Raw genomic sequence first — 20491 nt, 5'->3', positions numbered from 1 at the left:
TATATATGCATACGTAAAAACTTAACAAATATAATTATGTTTTAGAACTGTATTTAGGAAATATTATAACGGTAAAACGAAATTTATTTTAGATTTAAATGCAAGTTGTCTTTAAAATACTCGATGCAATATATATATATATATATATATATATATAATCAAATAAGAAAGCGAAAGAAAGATTATTTTGCTTGCACCAAAAAATTATTGAAATTAATACGAAGGATCAAAACGTCATTTTGATAAAGTACTCAGAACTAAGAAACATAAAAAACTTAATTATAAGAAAAGGAGAGAAAAATTTGAGTTTCAACACACATATCTTAAAGAGTTCATTAATAAAACATCCATATAATTGAATGAATTCACAACATTATAATGGGTAACATTATACATCTATTAGTATGATGTAACTAACTAGTACAATATGTTTTTATTCTTTTGTGACAAACTTAATTCAAAAGTATTCTTTTGAATACTTTATTTTATTTGCGGCCAGTTGTTCTAAATAAAATAGTTCTATTTTTCATTTCATTTAATCAAAAGTATTACTTTTTTTTTTTAAAAAAAAAGAATGACCTAATTTGACTTGGCACAAAGTTTAAAAAAATAAAAAAAACTTTTGAATCTTATTGTCTTAAATTAAAATTGTGTCAAATATATTAAAATGTCATTTAATCTTGTGGTCCTAAACATGCCATGTGAAAAGTTAAAATTAAAGTATTACCAAAAAAGGAAAGAAATTATTCTTTTTTAAATTAACTAAAAAGAAAAATAGGTCAAACAGAGAGTAGTTTTTTTCCTCGAAAGATCTTTTTATGTTAGTTAAGTAATTTTAAAAGGTCCAATTTATAATGAGGGCCTTTTGGATAGAAAGTCAATCGAAATATAAAATTATTTTTTTTTCAATAGTTGAAGGACACTTTAGATCTTTTTAACTACATAATTCTAAATAATCCTTTGTAACGGCATATGTTGGAGGTTGTAATCATTTGACTATTTTTTCTAAAGGTAAATAACTTCTTACCTGTTCAGAATATATTTATATCAAATTTATTTAAATTATAATTAATTATGATTAAGTGCTAATTCGATATATTTCAAATATATGTTACATCTTGTAAAGTATGAGCAAGATATATAAATAGGAGATATGAAAGATAATGCTTTTTTATTTTTTGCTATGTATTGTAGTATATTTTTCACCAAAAATGAAGAATACTATATTAATAAGGTATGCATATCTTAAAGAGTTCATTAATAAAACATCCATATAATTGAATGGATTCACAACATTATAATGGATAACATCATACATCTATTAGTATGATGTAACTAATTAGTACAATATGTTTTTGTTCTTTGTAACAAGCTTAATTCAAAAGTATTCTTTTGAATACTTTATTTTTATTTGCGGCCCATTGTTCTAAATAAAATAATTCTATTTTCGATATCATTTAAACAAAATTATCTTCTTCTTCTTCTTTTTTTTTTTTTTTTTTTTTAACTCGAAGATCTTTTTATGTTAGTTAAATAATCTTAAATGTCCAATTTACAATAAGGGCCTTTCGGATAGAAAATCAATAGAAAGATAAAATTATTTTTTTAAGGAGATCTTTCAGAAATAACTACATTTTGCTGAAAAACTCATCTTTCATAGTCATATTTTACATAATTACCATTTATAGCCGTTATATTCAATTTACGCCCACTGTATTCAATTTTATCAATAGTCTGTATTTATATAAAATATAAATATAGTACCATTTAGCTGTTGTATTCGATTCACAGTCACTTTATTCACTTTTACTCAGTGTTCTATATTCATAAAAACATAAATACACTGCATATTTAGTCTTGTCAAAACACTACCATTTTTTTTCTTTTTTTTTCGTATTTTCCTCGTTTTTTCTTCTTTTTTTTTTTTCTAATTTTTCCTATTTTTATTTTTTCCATTTTTATATATTTTTTTCTCTCTTCTATCACTCTTTTTTTTTTTTGTACTTATTTTCTTTATCATTTCTTTGTTCTATTTTATATTTTTGTACTTTTTAAAAATATAACTACTCGAGCACAAATCATTGATGATAATGTAAATACCACAATTGTTTATCTATTTGTAGTCACACCATCATTTATATTTTTGTATTCATTGATACAACTGTATTTGTATTTGTATTTTAAAGTTCGTGCTTGTATTTGTATTTTGTAGTTCACGTTTATATTTGTATTTTATAGTTCACACTTGTATTTGTATTTGTTAGTTCGCACCATCAGTTATATTTTATATAATTCGCACTTGTATTTTGAAGAACTGTTATGTATTTGTATTTTATAATTGATTGTATATTATATTAGATTATATTTGTATTATGATTTTATTGTGTTTGTATATTTAGATTATATTTGTATTTGTATTCTATTTTCGTCGATGTCTTTTTATTTTTAAAGAATTATTTTGTATTTGTAAGTTGATTGCATATTGTATTTAGCCGTTATTATGTACAATTTATCATTTTTATTTGTATACAAACAAGTAAATGCATTAATTGTATTTTCTTGATTCTAAAATATATAAATATGTAATATATCATTTAATACAAAGGTATTGTTTTGTATTTGTATGTCAAAATTATTATTCGTATTTGTAAATAAATAAATATCACTTGATACAAATACAATTACAAACAAATGAAACCAATGATTTTAAAAATACAAATACATATTGTATTTGTATATTGTATTTTTATAAAAAGATTGAATTATATTTATTTGTATCAATAAATACAACTTGTATAAATAAATACAAACAAGTATTCGTAAAAAGAAAATCAATCGTTCCTTTTCAATAATTAAAAAATATAAATGATAGTTCACACTTATATCTATATGTAATAGTTCGCATTTGTATTTGTATTTTATAGTTTCCACTTGTATTTGAATGTTATAATTCGCCTTTGTATTTAAATTTTATAGTTCACACTTGTATTTGTATTTGCTAGTTCGCACAAATGAAAAGAAGGAGAAAAATAAAAAGAAAAAAGAAAAAAAGAGGAGAAAAATGTGAGAAAAAGGAGAAAAAATACAAAAAAAAGGAGAGTAATAGAAAATAGAGAAAAAAATAAAAAAACAAAGAAGGAAAAAAATAAAAAGAAAAAGAAAAAAAATACAAAATGAAAAAAAGACAACGAAAAAGAAAAAATTGAAAAAAGAAAGAAGAAAGAGAAAAAAAAAAGGAAAAGAAAAAATGAAAAAAAAGAGTAATAGAAAATAGAAAAAAATAAAAAAGGAGAAAAAATAAAAAAGAAAAAGAAAAAACTACAAAAGGAAAAAAACAAAAAACGAAAAAGACAAAATTAAAACATATTTCACACTTATATTTGTGTTTGCTAGTTCGCACAAATGAAAAGAAGGAGAAAAAAAGAAAAAAAAAAAGAAAAAATGTGAGAAAAAGGAGAAAAAACTACAAAAAGAAGAAGGAGAGTAATGGAAAATAGAGAAAAAAAAGGAAAAAATAAAAAGGAAAAGAAGAAAAAGAAAAAAAAGACAATGAAACAAAGACAACGAAAAAGAAAAAATTGAAAAAAGAAAGAAGAAAGAGAAAAAAAAAAGGAAAAAAAATGAAGAAAAAGGATAAAAAAGAGTAATAGAAAATAGACAAAAAAACAAAAAAAGGAGAAAAAAGGAAAGAAAAATAAAAAATTAAAACATATTTCACACTTGTATTTGTGTTTGCTAGTTATCACAAATGAAAACAAGAAAAAAAAATATAAAAATATATAAAAGGATAAAAAATGTGAGAAAAAGGAGAAAAAAATACAAAAAAAAAGGAGAGTAATATAAAATAGAGAAAAAAATAAAAAAGAAGAAGGAAAAAATAGAAAGGAAAAGAAGAAAAAGAAGAAAAAAAGACAACGAAAAACAAAAAAATTGAAAAAAGAAAGAAGAAACAGAAAACAAAAAAGGAAAAGAAAAAATGAAGAAAAAGAAAAAAAAGAGTAATAGAAAATAGACAAAAAACCAAAAAAAAAACAAAAAGAAAAAAAATACAAAAGAAAAAAAGAAAACGAAAAAAAAAATTGAAAAAAGAAAAGAAAGAGAAAATGAAAAAATGAAGGAAAAAACTCAAAAAGGAAAAAAAAAGGAAAGTTATAGAAAATAGAAAAAAAGAAAAAATACATGAGAGAGTCTATGAATTGTAATTATAAAAAATTAATAGGCAAGAGGAGACTATGAATTGTAGTAATTAATTGAAACTAGGCTAAATAAGGTAATTAGGAGTCAATATTGGCTAAGTTATGTAATTATCCATTTTTTTAATAGTTCAAGGACACTTTAAGCTTTTTACTTGAAGCAAATAATCCTTTGTAAACATCATATGTTCGGGGTTGTAATCTTGACTACTAATTTTTGTTTGAATTCTTTGTTTTTTTCTCAAAAAATTACTGATTTGTCTGAATTTTTTTTTCTTTAAAATCGATTGAATTAATTTATATGGCTTTTGGGAAAGACATGATGGAGTTTCCCGAGCAATTTTGTTAAAAGTGATAAAAGAGTTTTAAAATAAGGTGTAAATGACTTAAGTTTTAATAATTGAGTGTAGGTGACAATTACTTTATTAGTGATTAAGAAAGTTGGAAAGGTTTAGAATAACCCACAAGTTTTTTAATTTACACTTTGATCCAAATGTTGCCCTAATATAACAGAAAACGGAGGGAAAAATACGCGTTTCTCTCTCTTTTCATTCATTGTTGTTTTATCTCTCTTTGTGATTTTTGTTGTTCATTGTTGCTACTGCTTTATTCATCATCTTCTGTTTCATTATCATCATCTTCTTCTTCATTATCATCATTATCTTCCAACTACCGACCATTTTTGTTGTTGTTACCGCTGCTGCTGCTACTTGACTAATTTTTTAGGTCAAATTTCATTTGGTACATCACTTTGTCATTACTTCGTAGGTGACTTAGGTAAGTAAAATTATGATTTTTAGTTGAATTTGGCATCTGGGTACACTGCTACTGTGTTATTTTTCAACAATGGATAGAACCCGAACTCGAATCCAACATAAGAGCTATCTGTTTCAATAGATCACTCATCTGTTGCGACAAATGAGTCATCTGTTGCAACGGAAGACTCATATGTTAGATTCATGTTTATGGTTCTATAGTGCCTTAACATGAATTGAATAGATTGGTCATCTGTTGCAATAAACTAGTTATCTGTTGCAACAGAGGAGTCATCTGTTGAACTAGATTAGTCACCCGTTGCAACAGAACCTGAACTTGATTCCAACAGACAAGTCGTTTGTTGTAAAAAATGACCAATCTATTGCAACAAGTTAGTTATCTGTTGCAACATATCACTCATCTGTTGGAATAAACTTCAAATGTTCTTTAGTACTGTAACATCTAGCCAAATAGGCTCTTCAGCTGTTGCAACAGATGTATAATCTGTTGTAACATATGGGTCACCTGTTCCAACAGATGACTCATCTGTTGGAATCAACTTCAGGTTCTATAGTACAGTAACATGAATTACCAACAGGTGAGTCATCTATTACAACATATAACTCACCTGTTGCAACGTATTATTCATCTGTTGCAACAGATTACTCATCTATTGGGGTTCATATTACGACACTGTAAAATTATAGACACGTAATTTTGTCTCTCCCCAAATCAATTTTGAATACACTTTACCACGCACATCATCCCCGTGTGATAATACCTCAACTAAAAGCCAAATAAATAAATTTCTAATAAATTAACAACCCACCCAATCAAAATAACCACCTCATCTTATCCTAACCACTCATACCCTACCTCACATACCCCCCACTTGCATACCCCTACCCCACGTCTTTACCATTTTTTTCAGCAAATACAACACACACTACACCTTATTGGAATTTTACACACGCAGCAAATACACTCACCTCCATATACTCATAATACACTACACACAGATGAGGACGCACACATATATACACACACCGGCACACATACATCTCCCTCACAATTCATATTTACAAAACAGAGGGGATCAGAAAAGAGCATACACAACTTCTACACAGTAATGAAACACACACAGAGAGTCCATTAACACACCTTGAGATACGCATAAAGGAGGGAAAAAGATATACACTCACATCCTACAGATCGAAGAGAATTGAGAAAGAAAACTAAGAATGATCAAAATTGGGAAAGAAAACAGAGAGAGCGAGAGTAATCAAGATTGAGAAAAAGGGGACGATGGGGAAGCAATTTTTAGTGAGTTCTCATCGTAAGACAGCACCGGCACTGGAAGTTTAACCCGATCCTTTGGTTTATACCACCGCCAGAGCTCCGACGAAACGAAAATGGGATCCCAGCCCCGATTCCGGCGAGATTCATACAATTTTAGTTGGAAATTAATGATTTGGGGTTCGAATTGAGATTTTCTGTTGTGTTTGATTTCTATTTGGGTTTGCGGGTCATTCATTGTGAGGTTTTTCATCGGTTTCCAAACCTTTTTGGGTTGTATTTATCGATACTGAGTCGAGTTTGGTCATTATTGAGGTTCAACTCAAGGTTTTTGGGTGCATACTCTCTTTATTCGAGTAATATTGAGTTTGAAAGCTTCAAATTGAGGTTCAATTTTACTCTTTTCCTCTTTTTATTCCATTGTTGATGATATCCGATGCATCGGGTTGAATATCGTATGTTGGTTGATCTTGATTGGTGACAAATTACTGCTTGTTTGATTTGTTGTTTGAATCCTTTGATTATGAACTATGTGATGAAATGATATCTCATTCGAGAGGTAAAATAAGCTATTTGGGACGACAAAAATTGAAAATTGATAAAAAGCAAGCATTAGTTATTTTAAACATGGATGTTGTTAAACACGATAGTACCATGATTAGGCAGTCAAATGGGCAGGCAAATACTAAGTTGGGTAGGCAAACCGTAGAAATTGACGATTGTTAAATGATTGAATTTTGTGTGTTTGAGATTTTTTCATTTTGTCTTTTGAAATTGAAAAATGTATTCATTTATCTAGGGAATGCCCCGAGGCCATTTGTACTTATTCACCGGGGTATGCCCCGAAGTATCTTGTACGCGAAGGATGTTTATGATCAAGGTCTAAGGTATCGGGTAGAGCATAGTTTAGGACTAGTGTTGGTTAGCATAAGTTTATTTCAGTATCTTTTATTTCAGACCATAAAATTGGACTGGACACTATTTTTTTGGACTTATTTTTTTTGTTTCATTTGTTTGTTTTGTGTGTTTTATGTGATTTATTCACATCATAGTGTTAGACAAGCCAATATACTCCATGAAACGATCGTGGTCGAACCACGGGATCGAGGGGTGTGGCTAACACCTTCCCCTTAGTCAACAAAATTCCTTAACCAGAATCTCTGTTCGTGGATTAGTTTTAAAGAGTCAAACCATTTTGAAAAGGATTTCCAACGGTGACTTAGCACACCAAATTTATGTCAAGTGGCAACTCTGAGTGTAAGTAAAAAAATTCCTTTTCGTAACAAATTTTATCTTTTGGAACTTAATAATAAAGACCCTTTCAACCTTAAAATCGTATCTTTTTTTGGTAAAAAAAATGGGTGTGACAGCTCTAACGACTCTGCTGGGGATATTTTTTAGAATTTGAGCTTATTTTTTAGTTGTATCGACATAGTTTCACACTATGGGTGTATAGACAATCTATTATTGTTTATGTTATTATTTTTTATCATTGTTGAGTGCCTACGTGCTACATGTTTACATATTTTCTCTTATGTGTTATCGCTTTATATTTGACATCGTGTGCATTACCCAGAGTCATTCTTTCGTAAAAAGTCTCGTAGTACACGTGTGTACACGACCTCTAGTTGAGTCACCCTTATTTTAAGAGGGAGATCCATTGGGTGTATAGAGTAGGTGGAAAGTTATTGTTAGTGGACCCCAACCAACCTTGTTAGTGGACACCAACCAAGGTCAGTCTTTAGGTCATGCTTATCTGCATCATATTGAGACCTAGCAGGATCCACTTGGTCCTTTGTAAGAGACTCACCCCTAAAGCATCCTTACATGCTAATTTTTGCATATTTGAGGGTAACAGGATCATTTGACGGACTGATCTGGGGAAAGTATGTGCTAGAATTAAAAAAAAGTGTGTAGGCAAGGAAAAGTTCAAAAAAAGTGAGTAAAAAAAGAGTTCTGTAGTTTTTTTTAGTGTTCTTTATGACTTTTGTTTTTTACAATTCAAAAATTCAAAAAGATTTTTTTACCTTTTGCACTCATTTACTCAAAAAATAAAACATCAAAAAGATTTTGCCTTTGTTTCCTTTAACAAGCATTCATAATTTGAAATTTTCAAAAAGATTTTTTTCAATAGGAGTTTTTTATAAAAGAAATACTTCAAAAAAAATGGTAGGAGTTTTATACATTTCATGTACCAAAAATACTAAAATCACTATCAGAGTTCATGTTACGACACTACAAAATCACTATTAATTTTATTGTGATGTCATTATTAATTTTTTTTAACAAATGTGTTTATTTAGGTACCACTAATTGAGGAATCAATAAGAATAGGGGTGGATTGTCATGGTGAACGGATCGAGAAGAGCAATCGATATGTATGACATTGGAAAGAGGGTGAAATGCTAGAGACGATAGTAGTGATATTCTTATGATATTTTTATGAACTTAATCATCGGCTATTGTGGATTGAATTATCAACTGAAAGAACTCGTCATCATCTACAAGCACAAATCCTTTGAAAATCGGAGAATACCATCTTTCAAGATAACCGACCAGGTTCGGTTGCATGCTTATCTTAGTGATTCAGCTAGGCCGGTGTTAAGGTGTACGTGATTGAAAAAACTAAGAGAGAATGAGAAGCAGAATATAGAAGAATTACAACAACAAGACATCTTTGACGATAAACTAGATGATAATCAAACACCTACGCCTGTTGTTGTAAGCAATACGGTGGACTGTTCTTCTCAATCAACACAGTCGGGCAATTATCAAGATGATGAGATTGGATTTTACAAGGGAATGTCATTCAAGGATAAGAAAGAACTATCCACTTCTTTATTTATTGTTTGCTTAAAAAAGGATTTCAGAGTAAAGAAGATGATTAGTTCGAGCAAAGTTTTTTCCGTTAGATGTGCTAATTTGACCTGCAAGTGGTGTTTGAGGGTTGTGAAATACTTTAGCTTTGAAATATTCGTCATTAATGTTTATCAAAAGTATCACACATGTGGTTTGGAATACATTACGGGCCAAAATCCTTACGCCACGGCAGAGGTCCTCGGTCAATATTTCCAGAATAGATTCTCCAATAGCAAATGCCCTTCTACAAGTGATATGGCCAGTCAAATCCTTACAGAATTAGGTGTTACAGTCAATTATTGAAAGATATATACGACCATGGATATTTCCAAGAACTTGTTAGGGGGACACATAAGCACGGGTATGCAGTCCTCAATGCCTATCGTTACATGCTTGTGTCCACAAATCCCGAAAGTAAGACGACGTTGCATGTTGATGAAAACGGAAGGTTCAAGTACTTTTTTGAATCCTATGGTGCTTGGATTCTTGGTTTTCAACATTTGAGAAAAGTCATAGCCATCGATGAAACCTTCTTGAGAAGTAAGTATAATGGAGTTTTGCGAGCCGTGGTGGCACAGAATGCGGAGAGACACATCTTTCCTGTTGCTTTTTTGTGTAGCGGTAAGGAATGTGATGTCTCGTATGGATTTTTTTGTAAAAATGCGATGCTGCGTCGAAGATACCAAAGAGTTGTGTTTTATTTCAGATAGGCGTCCAAGTATCCCAAAGATGGGTTCAATTTTCTACACTTAAGCTCTTTTTAGTTATTGCATAAGACATCTTGGAGATAATATTCAAAACAACTTTCACAATGAAAGGGTTGTGATCCTTTTTTATAGAGCAATTAAAACATATAATAAAGATGAGTTTTTTTGACCATTTCAATCAAATAGTGGATATGCATTCCAAGGAAGTAGAACGTCTCATACATGTCGAGTTCAACAGATAGAGCTAGGCATTCTATCTAAAAAATAGGTACATTCTTATGATTTTATGTCTCGTTTAAGTTACAGGTTTAGTATGATGACGTACTAAGTGATTCTTTTATATAGATGTAATATTATGACGTCAAACATTGTTGAATCAGTGAATTTATTATTTAGCGTTGAAAGAGAATTTCCCATCGTGGCGCTATTTGATGAAATAAACAAAAATTATGGAAAATTATTTCACGAGAAGCGTGTGCAGTTTGCGAACACAGGAACCATATTTGTTCTAGAAGCAAAAAAAACAATTATCAACAAATATCAGTTTAGGGAATAGGTTATTTGCTCATTAGATAGCAGATTACAAGTTCAGTATCAACGATCATGGTGATGTTGCCACGATTAATCTTCAAACAAGATCTTGTATGTGTAGATTTCTTGACTTGGACAAAATACCCTGTCCATATGCTATGCAGTGCTGTGAGCCTTATACGATGCATAATATAGAACTAAAATTTTTATGTGCTCACCTTCATATTATTCAGTGGAAAAATATATAATGGCATATATTGAGAACATTAATCTGGTGCCTCTCGAATAATCTTGGGTTGTTCCTGTAGAGCTTTTGGGAAGATTAATACCTCCTCCATATATTGACCCAAGCACTATCAAACCAAGAAGAAGGCGATAGAAGAGAAGGCATGGAGTCTGAGAATCATTCCCATCAAGAAAAATTAAGTGCTTCATATGTAAGAACGCTGGCCACAAAAGAATTACATGTCCAGATCGTAATCCACCATGATCGTTGTAATAGCAAAATTTGTGTTATTATTTGTTATGGACTTTGATATTTTTAACTCATTATTTTGAACGTAAATGTTATTATTTATTATATAAAATATCTTTTTTATTAGGGAAAAACATAAATACCCCCCTGAACTTATAATCACAACTTACTTTAACACTTTAACTTTACGTATAATTCTTTACCCCCTTAAACTCACTCAAGTGAATTTAATACTCCCTTAAAAATAGAGAACCACACTTGTGGTGGGAGGTGTTCTACACGCACCTCCACCCGTTAAATCTTGTTTTTTAATTTTTTTTCTTATTTTTGTTCTTCCATTATTATTGAAACTTAGTGAGTGAGAGTGACTTGCATATACTGCTATATTCAAATACATCCATGGCAACATCTTTTTTACTTTGTTCAAGTACATCAAACTTGAACCCTCAATAGTCCATTGGAATCGAAAAATCCATTAAGGGTTTACTTTGAAATTTCAGCTCGAAAAAATTGAGATTTCTATGAAGGGTGCCTATCTCTTCTTTAACAGTGATTTCACCATTAATGACAGATAAATCAAGCTTCTCCGCAAATTTCATATCAATTTAATTTATTATCAAAGATTTAATTTTCGACAAGCTATTCGTATCTTTTTCACTTTTTTTCAAAGATCTGCACTTACGATCTTCTTCTCCACAAATTTCATATTTTTTTTGTTGTTGTATCATCACCTCCTTTCCTTGTGAAGCTAAAGATTCATTTTTTCCGTAATAGAGGTCAGAAAAACCGTTGTAAGGTTGGAGAAGTTTTTGAGAGAATAAGATGATATTAAATGGTGATTTGCTTTTTAGAAGAAGAAAATCTTCATCTTTATTTTATTTAATTCTAAAATTATGGATTAAAACATAAGAAATAGAAAGCGAATTAAATATCGATAGATTCACCAAATAATTATTAGGTAAAAATTTTAATCTATGTTCATCGTGAAAAATGGTGCATCTCTGCTCTTTGAATGAAAAGGATGAAAGAAAATAAGGAAGAAGAAGGAAAAGGAAATTAAAAAAAGGTCCCACTAAAAATTAAATTAATTAATTAATAACCTCCAATTAAATTATGCCTCATGTATAGTTGAATTGATTTTTTTAATAGTTAAATACACTTACTTTACAAATAAGTCAAAAAAGAAAAAGTAATATATCAAAAAAGAATATTATATATTGGCGAATAAGAAAGTGCCACGTGTGTGATTATGTTAGTTCAGATTTTTTTCCTCTTCTCACATGCTTTTTGAAAGTAAGTACACTCTCTTAGCTTAGGGAGATATTTAATACACTTTTAAGTTGTTAAGGGGGGGCATATTGTAATACCCCGATCGTTTCTTAAGCTTAAATCCATCTTTTGAGTGAATATGGATGACTTCCAAATTGATTGTTGTTTATATCACGTGGTATTTCCCTAAATTCTACTTTCTATCATGTGGAGAATTGGATAAACTTTCCATCGACATAAGATTCACCCGAATCGAACACTCGGTGAGGAAGTTAGAGCCATTTTGTAATTCCCCAAGACTCTAACCAATAGTGCAACCATGAATCAAGCTCTTTAGAAATAAATTATAGTGCTTTGGTTTTTTTCTAATCAAGGATGGTGTGTATTAAGGCCTTAAAGATGTCCTAACGATTGGGCGAATCAAAACATTCCTTACCGATTGAATTCTTGGGAAGGATATTGGTATAGTCAACTTCAAACGAGCATATCTCTTATTATACTTGGAATTTTTGATCTCATGACCTATCAACAGATAGATAATTTAGTTATATTTCCAACGATATCAATTTCACCAAAATCCAATATCGGAGCAAAGAGTTATGCCCATTTTACTCCAGCATGTCAAGCTGGAAAACGATGACGACGGTTCTAACGGGCTGTCACGCTTCTGACGCCATTTTTGACGACGTCGTCATATTCTGATGACATTTCTGACGACGTCATCAACCCTGGGCAGAAAATCAAGAATTGAACCCCTTTTTTTGTTGACCATTCGTGACGGCCTATCACGGACTTGACGCCCTGTCACGGATGACGTCAAGTATATTTTTCCAGCAACTCAAGGACATTTTTAAAAAGGTATTTTGGTATTTTTCACTCATTTTTAGCCTCTATATATATACTAGTAGTAGAGAAAACTTTCATTATCTCTCATTCTCTGCCAAGGAAAAGATCAAGAAACTAGGGTTTTCTTCTAAAATCCTAAATCAAATCTTCTCCAAGAAATTTAAGAATCTTTCAAAGATTTCACCAAGTTGTCCAAGAATCAAAATTTTTAAGTCAAAGGCATCAAGAAACTTAGCTCAAAAGTGTGAAGAAGAGTTCCCAATCAATCTTGTTCATCTTAAATCCATAATCCAAGGTATGTGGGGTTTGAACAAGAACACTTCTTTCGCTCTTGTGCCCAAAGATTCAATTTCTACTATTGAAATCCATGATTTTGCAAAGTGGGTTTACACCCAAATTACTTTATTAATGATTTATAATAGTTGAGCTATTCAAGATTGATACACATGACTATTTTATCATTTTATTTTTTGAATTGAGAACTATGCCATGAGTTGAATATTGTTATGATGAGTTAATAATTTCTGAATGATTTAAGATAAGAGTTATGATTTAAGCTTTTCTATGAGAAGTTTGATTGTTGAATATATATATTAATATTTGAGCTTGTGAGTCAAGAATGAGTTCTATGATGTTTTCTTGAAGTTTTTGATACATGACTATTTTACAATTTCCAAATTATGACTTGATATTTAATATTGTGAATTTCATGTTCTACCATGAGTTGGTATTTCAAGTGATTTCAAGATATGTGTCAAGCTTTAAGCTTCCTTATGACAAATTGGATTATTGAGTATAGTGATTCATAAGATTGAGTTGTTATAATGAGTCTTAATATTTCCTCAAAGTTATTGATGTTGCCATGACTAAATGAATTGATACATCTTGATGTTGAGAAAGATTATTTGTTTTTGAGTCGAGTTTGGAATCCACAATTGTATATGATTTACCGATGATATATATTATTATTTTGGTCTTCATGATAGACCCATGAATTGATATTGATTAAGGTGGATTTTCTAACACGTTCTGAGCTGATTCTGAAGGAGTATTTAGCACCGAGCGAGAAATTTGGTATTTTCCCAAAACTACGTGCCACCGTAGGATTGATGTTGATAATTATGGGCCAAAGGCCGAGTGTGGGATTGTGATTGTGAAATTGAGGTTGTACTCCATGGCAAGAGTACGACGCTCCCGCCAATGTGGGGTTCTGTCCTTAGGAGGGTAATACGTTGGACTCCATGCGGCTCACATGGTGTAGTTATGTCGGTTATAAGAAACTCCCAAGTCCATAATAGTCCAAGTTTTCATGAGTTACCGAGTCACTCTAAGTCACGATTTAAAGAGTTTGAGTTGAGTATAATGATTTATGAGATTTACAATGTGTGTATTGTTATTGATGATTTACAAGGAATATATTTCAGTTAATTCAAGGGAAGAAAGTTGTTATCGTCAGCATGCATGATTTTCATAATCATTTATGATATTATTTATAACGTTGCATTGCACCCCCACATACTCAGTACATTCCTTAAAGTACTGACCCCCATATATTTCTATATGCTACAGTGTCTTATAATTTATGTGCAAGTTGTAGCGCAAATACTGCATTCAGTCTGTCCACCGCTCCTGTTCAGCAAGTGACGAGTCCTTTTGATTCGAGGGCTTGAGTTGGTTATATAGTTTGAGAAGTATTGTATTTTTCTTATTTTAGTCATATTGATCTTAGATAGTTGGTAGTCATGACCCGGCTATCTAAAGTCAGTAACAGTAGAGGCTTCATAGCCAGTCAGTAGAAGTTGACGTATTTAGTTTCAGTTTCGTTTGGTAAAAGTAGAGTTGTAATCTTGTAAAGTTCATGTTTATATTGATCAAGTTCAGAGAAGTTCTATATTTTCACTGATTTTATATAGATTTAAGCATTTTATCTATCTGTTTACAAATTAAGCCAATAGGAGGGTTAGCTTGGGGTCACTTGTGCCCCTAAGCACCGTGTGATGTCTCAGGACCCAAATTTTGGGGTGTTACACATATAATTACCCATGAAGTTAAGGGTGTAAAGTAAGTTGGACAGACAAGTTAAGGGGGTTTTGATGGATTTTCTCTTTTTATTGACTTGTGCATCAATTAAAAGAGGTAAAGCAGGAACTAAATACAACAGACCACAAAATTATTTTCAGCAGATTACCCATATGTTGCAATAGATGGACATTTTCTGGAAGAACACAATATAGTTCATCAAACTGGAATGTATTCCTTCAACAGATATCCAATTTGTTGCAATAGATGGGTAATTTGTTGGAGCAACATAATATAATTCCTGCCACAAACACGACAATCTGTTTCAACAGATGGTCCATCTATTAAAAGAACTCAAAACTCTTGCTATTGCTACTGGATTCAAAATTGTTCTTTACGTCCAACCACCGACATGTTTGTTGAGAAGAATAAATAGATAGAATGAAAATTAAATAAGAATTAAAAATTCAAACTTGACCAAACATAAATTTTGCATTAACCAAAAATAAAATACATTAGGTAGGTAGATCCGATATAGAAAAATAAAAATACATATGCAAAAAGAAAAAGACATCACCTAATTATTATTATTATTATTATTATTATCATCATCATTATTATTATTATTATTACTATTATTACTATTATTATTATTATTGTTATTATTATTATTATTATTATTATTCTCAGCCGGCCAATCGTCAACCGGCAACAACAAGGCCCTCCTCAACCTGCAAATCTCTCGAAGCATCCTTTCTCTCATGGTGGCCAATTTCCACTGGAGTTCATTAACATGCCTCTGAAGTTCCCGAACGATGTTGCGCAAAATAGCAATGTCCCAAACAGGATCAACTATATCTAGAACATGCATGAATTGACAAAAACATAAACACAAAAGTAAAGAAGGGAGTCCGAATGTAATACAACGCATATTACTAACTGGTAGATTTACACACATAAAAAAAAATTACCTCAACAAGAAAGAAATCTGGTCTTTGAAGAGAAGAAGTTGAAGATGTAATATGAAAGACAAAATGCAAGAAATAAATAAAGTGGAGTAGAATGAACGAGTATGGAGGGACCTATTTATAGAGGATTGAATCTAAATATGGTAAGGAAAAAGTCACGATTGTTCACCTTCTTCATTAAATTTAACTGGTGACATTTCAATTATTGTGAAAATTCATAATTACATCTAACTAATGACTTTTTTATTATTGTGAAAAGTCATGTCTTTTAGCTTTTCAATAATAAAACTGTTTTTATTGAATTGTTGCAACTCTTGCATCCATCTGTCACAATATATGGTTAATCTGTCACAATAGATTAACCATTTGTTGGAACATATGGTCCATCCATAGCAATAGATTAACCATGTGTTGCAACATATGACTTATCCATTGTAACAAACACTCAATCTCCATCTCTAACCGTTGACATATTGAGAATAAGGAATAGATAGAATAAAAAATAAATAAGAATTAAAAAGCCAAAATCGACCAAACATATAAGGATTTTTGAATCCATTATATACAAATATACAATAAAAAACTAAACATACATTAGGTTCCTCTCTTAGGTAGATCCGATATAATAAAACAAAATACATATGCTAAAAGAAAAAATATAACCTAATTATTATTATTATTATTATTATTTTAGTCAACCGATCAATTATCATCCGATAGCAGTAGGGCCCTCCCTAGCCTTGCTCTTATGGCGCCCAACTCCCATCGAGTTCATGAATCTTCCTTTCAAGTTCTCTCAAGGAGTTGCGTAGAATCACCTTGTCCAAATCTAAATTAGTCATATCTAGAAGTGCAGTAGACTGAAAGAGTAAGGAGGGACCTATTTATAGAGGGTTGAATTTGAAAGGGTTAGTCAAAAAGCCACAACTGTTCACTTCTTTTTTAATAATTACATCCCTTAATTAAATAAAACATGTGACTTTTTTATTATGTAAATTTAAAAAATGGATTTAAAATAAATCCTACAGATGGACAATCTGTTGCAAAATATATTCCATCTATTTGATAATTTATAATATATTAAAAATTTGTTGCAACAGATGTATATATCGATTAGATTGATTTCAACAGATAAGTCATCTCTTGTAACAGATTGATCATTTATTGTAACAGATGTCTATAATTGTTTGATAATTTTAATAGATGTGTCATCTGTTGCAATAGGTTAGTTATCTGTTTATTCAAATTAAGCCAAAGATGGGATAGGAAGAATAAAGTGCATGCAGATGGATAGATCCACTTTCATGTGTGGGAGTTATGTATTACTAATAAGATTATCGTGACAACACACATAAAGTACAATAATTTTGTTAATGCAACTTTTAATCGATTAGGCATTGATCATCCAAATAAGATCCTGCATTGTACTGTTAAGTTTGATAGGTTTGAATTGATAAGGCCTAGGGACCATGAAGATATTTCCGATACCCTGTTACAATTTAATGATAATTGTTGCTCATGTTTATGCTTGTCAAGTTTTGAGAAGGAATCAATATTTGGTGGCGTTGTAGAGATCCAATAGTGATTGGACTAACTTTAAGGGTGCACTGTACTTTGAGAAGGCCTTTAAAGCCTCCCACTACAGTAAACAAGAACAAAAAACCAATAGAAATTCCCCTGGCCTAAATTTATATGGATGGGTTGTTCGAGAAGATGATTATATCCCAGAAAAAGCCGTAGGAGAATATCTAAGAGGGAAAAGAGAGTTAATGAAAGACTATATCATCTAAGACCTTATTGAAGAGGAAACATAGCAAGCAAAGAACTTTTAGAAAATTTGGCCGATGAAATTGACTTAAAACATGATAAATCTGAATCAAGTGCAAATATGAAAGTATATCAAAAAATAAAAATCTGTCAGTCGTCTCTTTCAAAGAAAAATACTGCAGATGGACACTTTGCTAGAGAACTGGAACTAGTTATCATGGTCATAATGATCACCTCCAGAGAAAATAATAGAACACTAAGGAAGCAGTTTTGCGGGCACCGAGGGTTGAAAGGATGTACAGTAAAGAAAGAAAACTTGCCAAAAACTTCTGAAGTTAAGATAAGAAATCAAGCCAAAGTGATAATTTCTGAATTTTAACTTGTATCCCATGCCTTCTATTTGTGCTTTTGATCAGGTCAATAGCAGTGGAAATAAAAAGGTATGAAGTTGGGTGGAAATCCTAAGACTTTTTATTTTTACTGTGACTGACGTGACCAGAACCACAAACTGAAGGCCTAAGATGCAAGTGTAACTTCTAAAATTTTCTCCTTGGCTTGATTCCTTATTTTAACTTCAGAAGTTCTTGGCACAAGTTATTATTCTTTATTGTACATCATTTCAACCCTCGGTGTCCGCAAAGCTGCTTTCGTGGTGTTCTTTTATTTTTTCTGGAGGTGATCATTCCGACCACACTAACTAGTCACAGTTCCCTAGCAAAGTGGCTAGCTGCAATATTTTTCTTTTACGAGAGACGTCTGATGAATTTTTATTTTTGGATACAGTTTCATATTTGCACCTCATTTAGATTTTTCATGTTTTAATTCAATTTCATCATGTAGATTCTTTACATGTTCCTTGGTACCCCGTGTTTCCTCTTTACTAAGGTCTGAGATGATATAATCTCCATCAGCTCCCCTTTCTGTCACAGGTAGGGGTGTACATACCAAACCGTCAAGTCAAATCGAACCGACGAACCAAATCAAATCGAGAAAAAAAACCGACTTATAGTTTGGTTTGATTGGTTTGGCATTAGAAAAAAACCCGACCATTCTTGGTTTGGTTTGGTGTTAACCAAAAAAAAGTCAAACAGAACCCGAATCAAACCGACATAATATATATATATATATATATATATAATATTTAAACTTTTTTTTATATAAAATATTAATTATAATCTACTTTTTAAATACTTTTTAAACCAGTTTTAGTAATTTTCAAAAATTTTAAAGTGGATGTAGATATATATTTCGATTTGGGCCTTTAAGTTGTAATATTTGTCCATTAATTGCTAATTAAATGATCGAAAATTCAATATAAACTTAAAACCTAAACTTTTCACTCTTCATCTCACTTTTTAGTTTCAAGAGAGTTTTCTGCTCGTCATTTTTTCATAATTATGATTTTTCATTAGCACATGAGTGAACACATATTTGATCTAGTCTTAGATTACAATATAATTGTAAAAACTAAAAATTATAAAAAAACTAAAAAGCTGAAAAAACTGACTAAAACCTAAATCGAAAAAACCAATTTTATGTTGGTTTGATTTGGTTTATAGTTTTAATAAACCGACATGATTGGTTTATTTATTTTTTAATAAAAATCAAACCAACTTGACCTATGTATGCCCCTACTCACAGGTATTCTCCTACCACACCTTCTGTTGTATAATCATTACCCTGACCAACCCAACCATATAAATTTAGGATAGGACAATAACTATATTGATTTTCGCTCTTAGTTGTAGCAGTGCGATGCTTTAGAGGCCTTTTAAAAATCCATTGAACCCTTAAAATCAATCCAATCACTATTTAATCTTTTTATAATGCCACCAAAACTTAATCCTTTCAACAAACTTGACACATAAACATTTGCAAAACCATTATTAAACCATAACAAGATATCAAAACCACCTACAAGGTCCCTCAGCCTTATCAGTTCAGGCTTATCAAACTTAACTATAAATTACAGGTATCTTTTTTGAATGATCAATGTCTAATCGAAAAGAATCAACATTCACAAAATCAGTGTACTCTATGTGTGTTTTTACGACAACATGATCAGTAATACATACTTCCCACATATGGAGTGGTTCCATCTGTAAGCAGCTTATTCCTCTAAACCCATCTTTACTCTAGCCTTTTGTGTTGGTCGGACAAAAGTTGATCAACTCTTAGTCAGACAAAAGTTGATTAACTCTCACTTCCTTATATCAACAAACAAGAGGAAAATAATTGATGTCAAATAATAAAACAACAAAAAGAACATTACAATTGATGTCTGCCTAATTTTGAAAAAGGGTAACACAAAATTAAATAAATACAACATATTACAATAAACATTCCAATAGATGACCCATCAATTCAACATACGAGTCATCTATTGCAACAGATAATGCATCTGTGGCAACAGATGGCCGACATGTTGCTACTTATGGGTCATCTTTTGAAATAAATCAAACCAGTCTTGCTAGTGGTTTGATTTGTTTTAATAGTTGCTTTGTCTATTGCAACAGGTGGGTATTTTGTTGGAAGAGTTGTTGGATTTATTCCAACAACTAATTCATCAGTTGCTGCAACACCAGCAACACCAACAGCAACATCAACAACATCAACAACAACATCAACAATAAAGAACCAACACCATCTGTTCCAACACCATCAATAACACCAGCACCACATGTTCCAACAACATCAACACCACTAACAACATCAATAACAAAGAAACAAACAAAAGACGTACAAAAAAATGATACTACCCATAAGGGTTTTTAAGTTCTCCCAATAGATGACATTTTTTTGCAT

The sequence above is a fragment of the Capsicum annuum genome, chromosome 10 (genome assembly GCF_002878395.1).
Source record: "Capsicum annuum cultivar UCD-10X-F1 chromosome 10, UCD10Xv1.1, whole genome shotgun sequence".
Lineage (NCBI taxonomy): Eukaryota > Viridiplantae > Streptophyta > Magnoliopsida > Solanales > Solanaceae > Capsicum > Capsicum annuum.
This window is presented reverse-complemented; position numbering follows the sequence as displayed.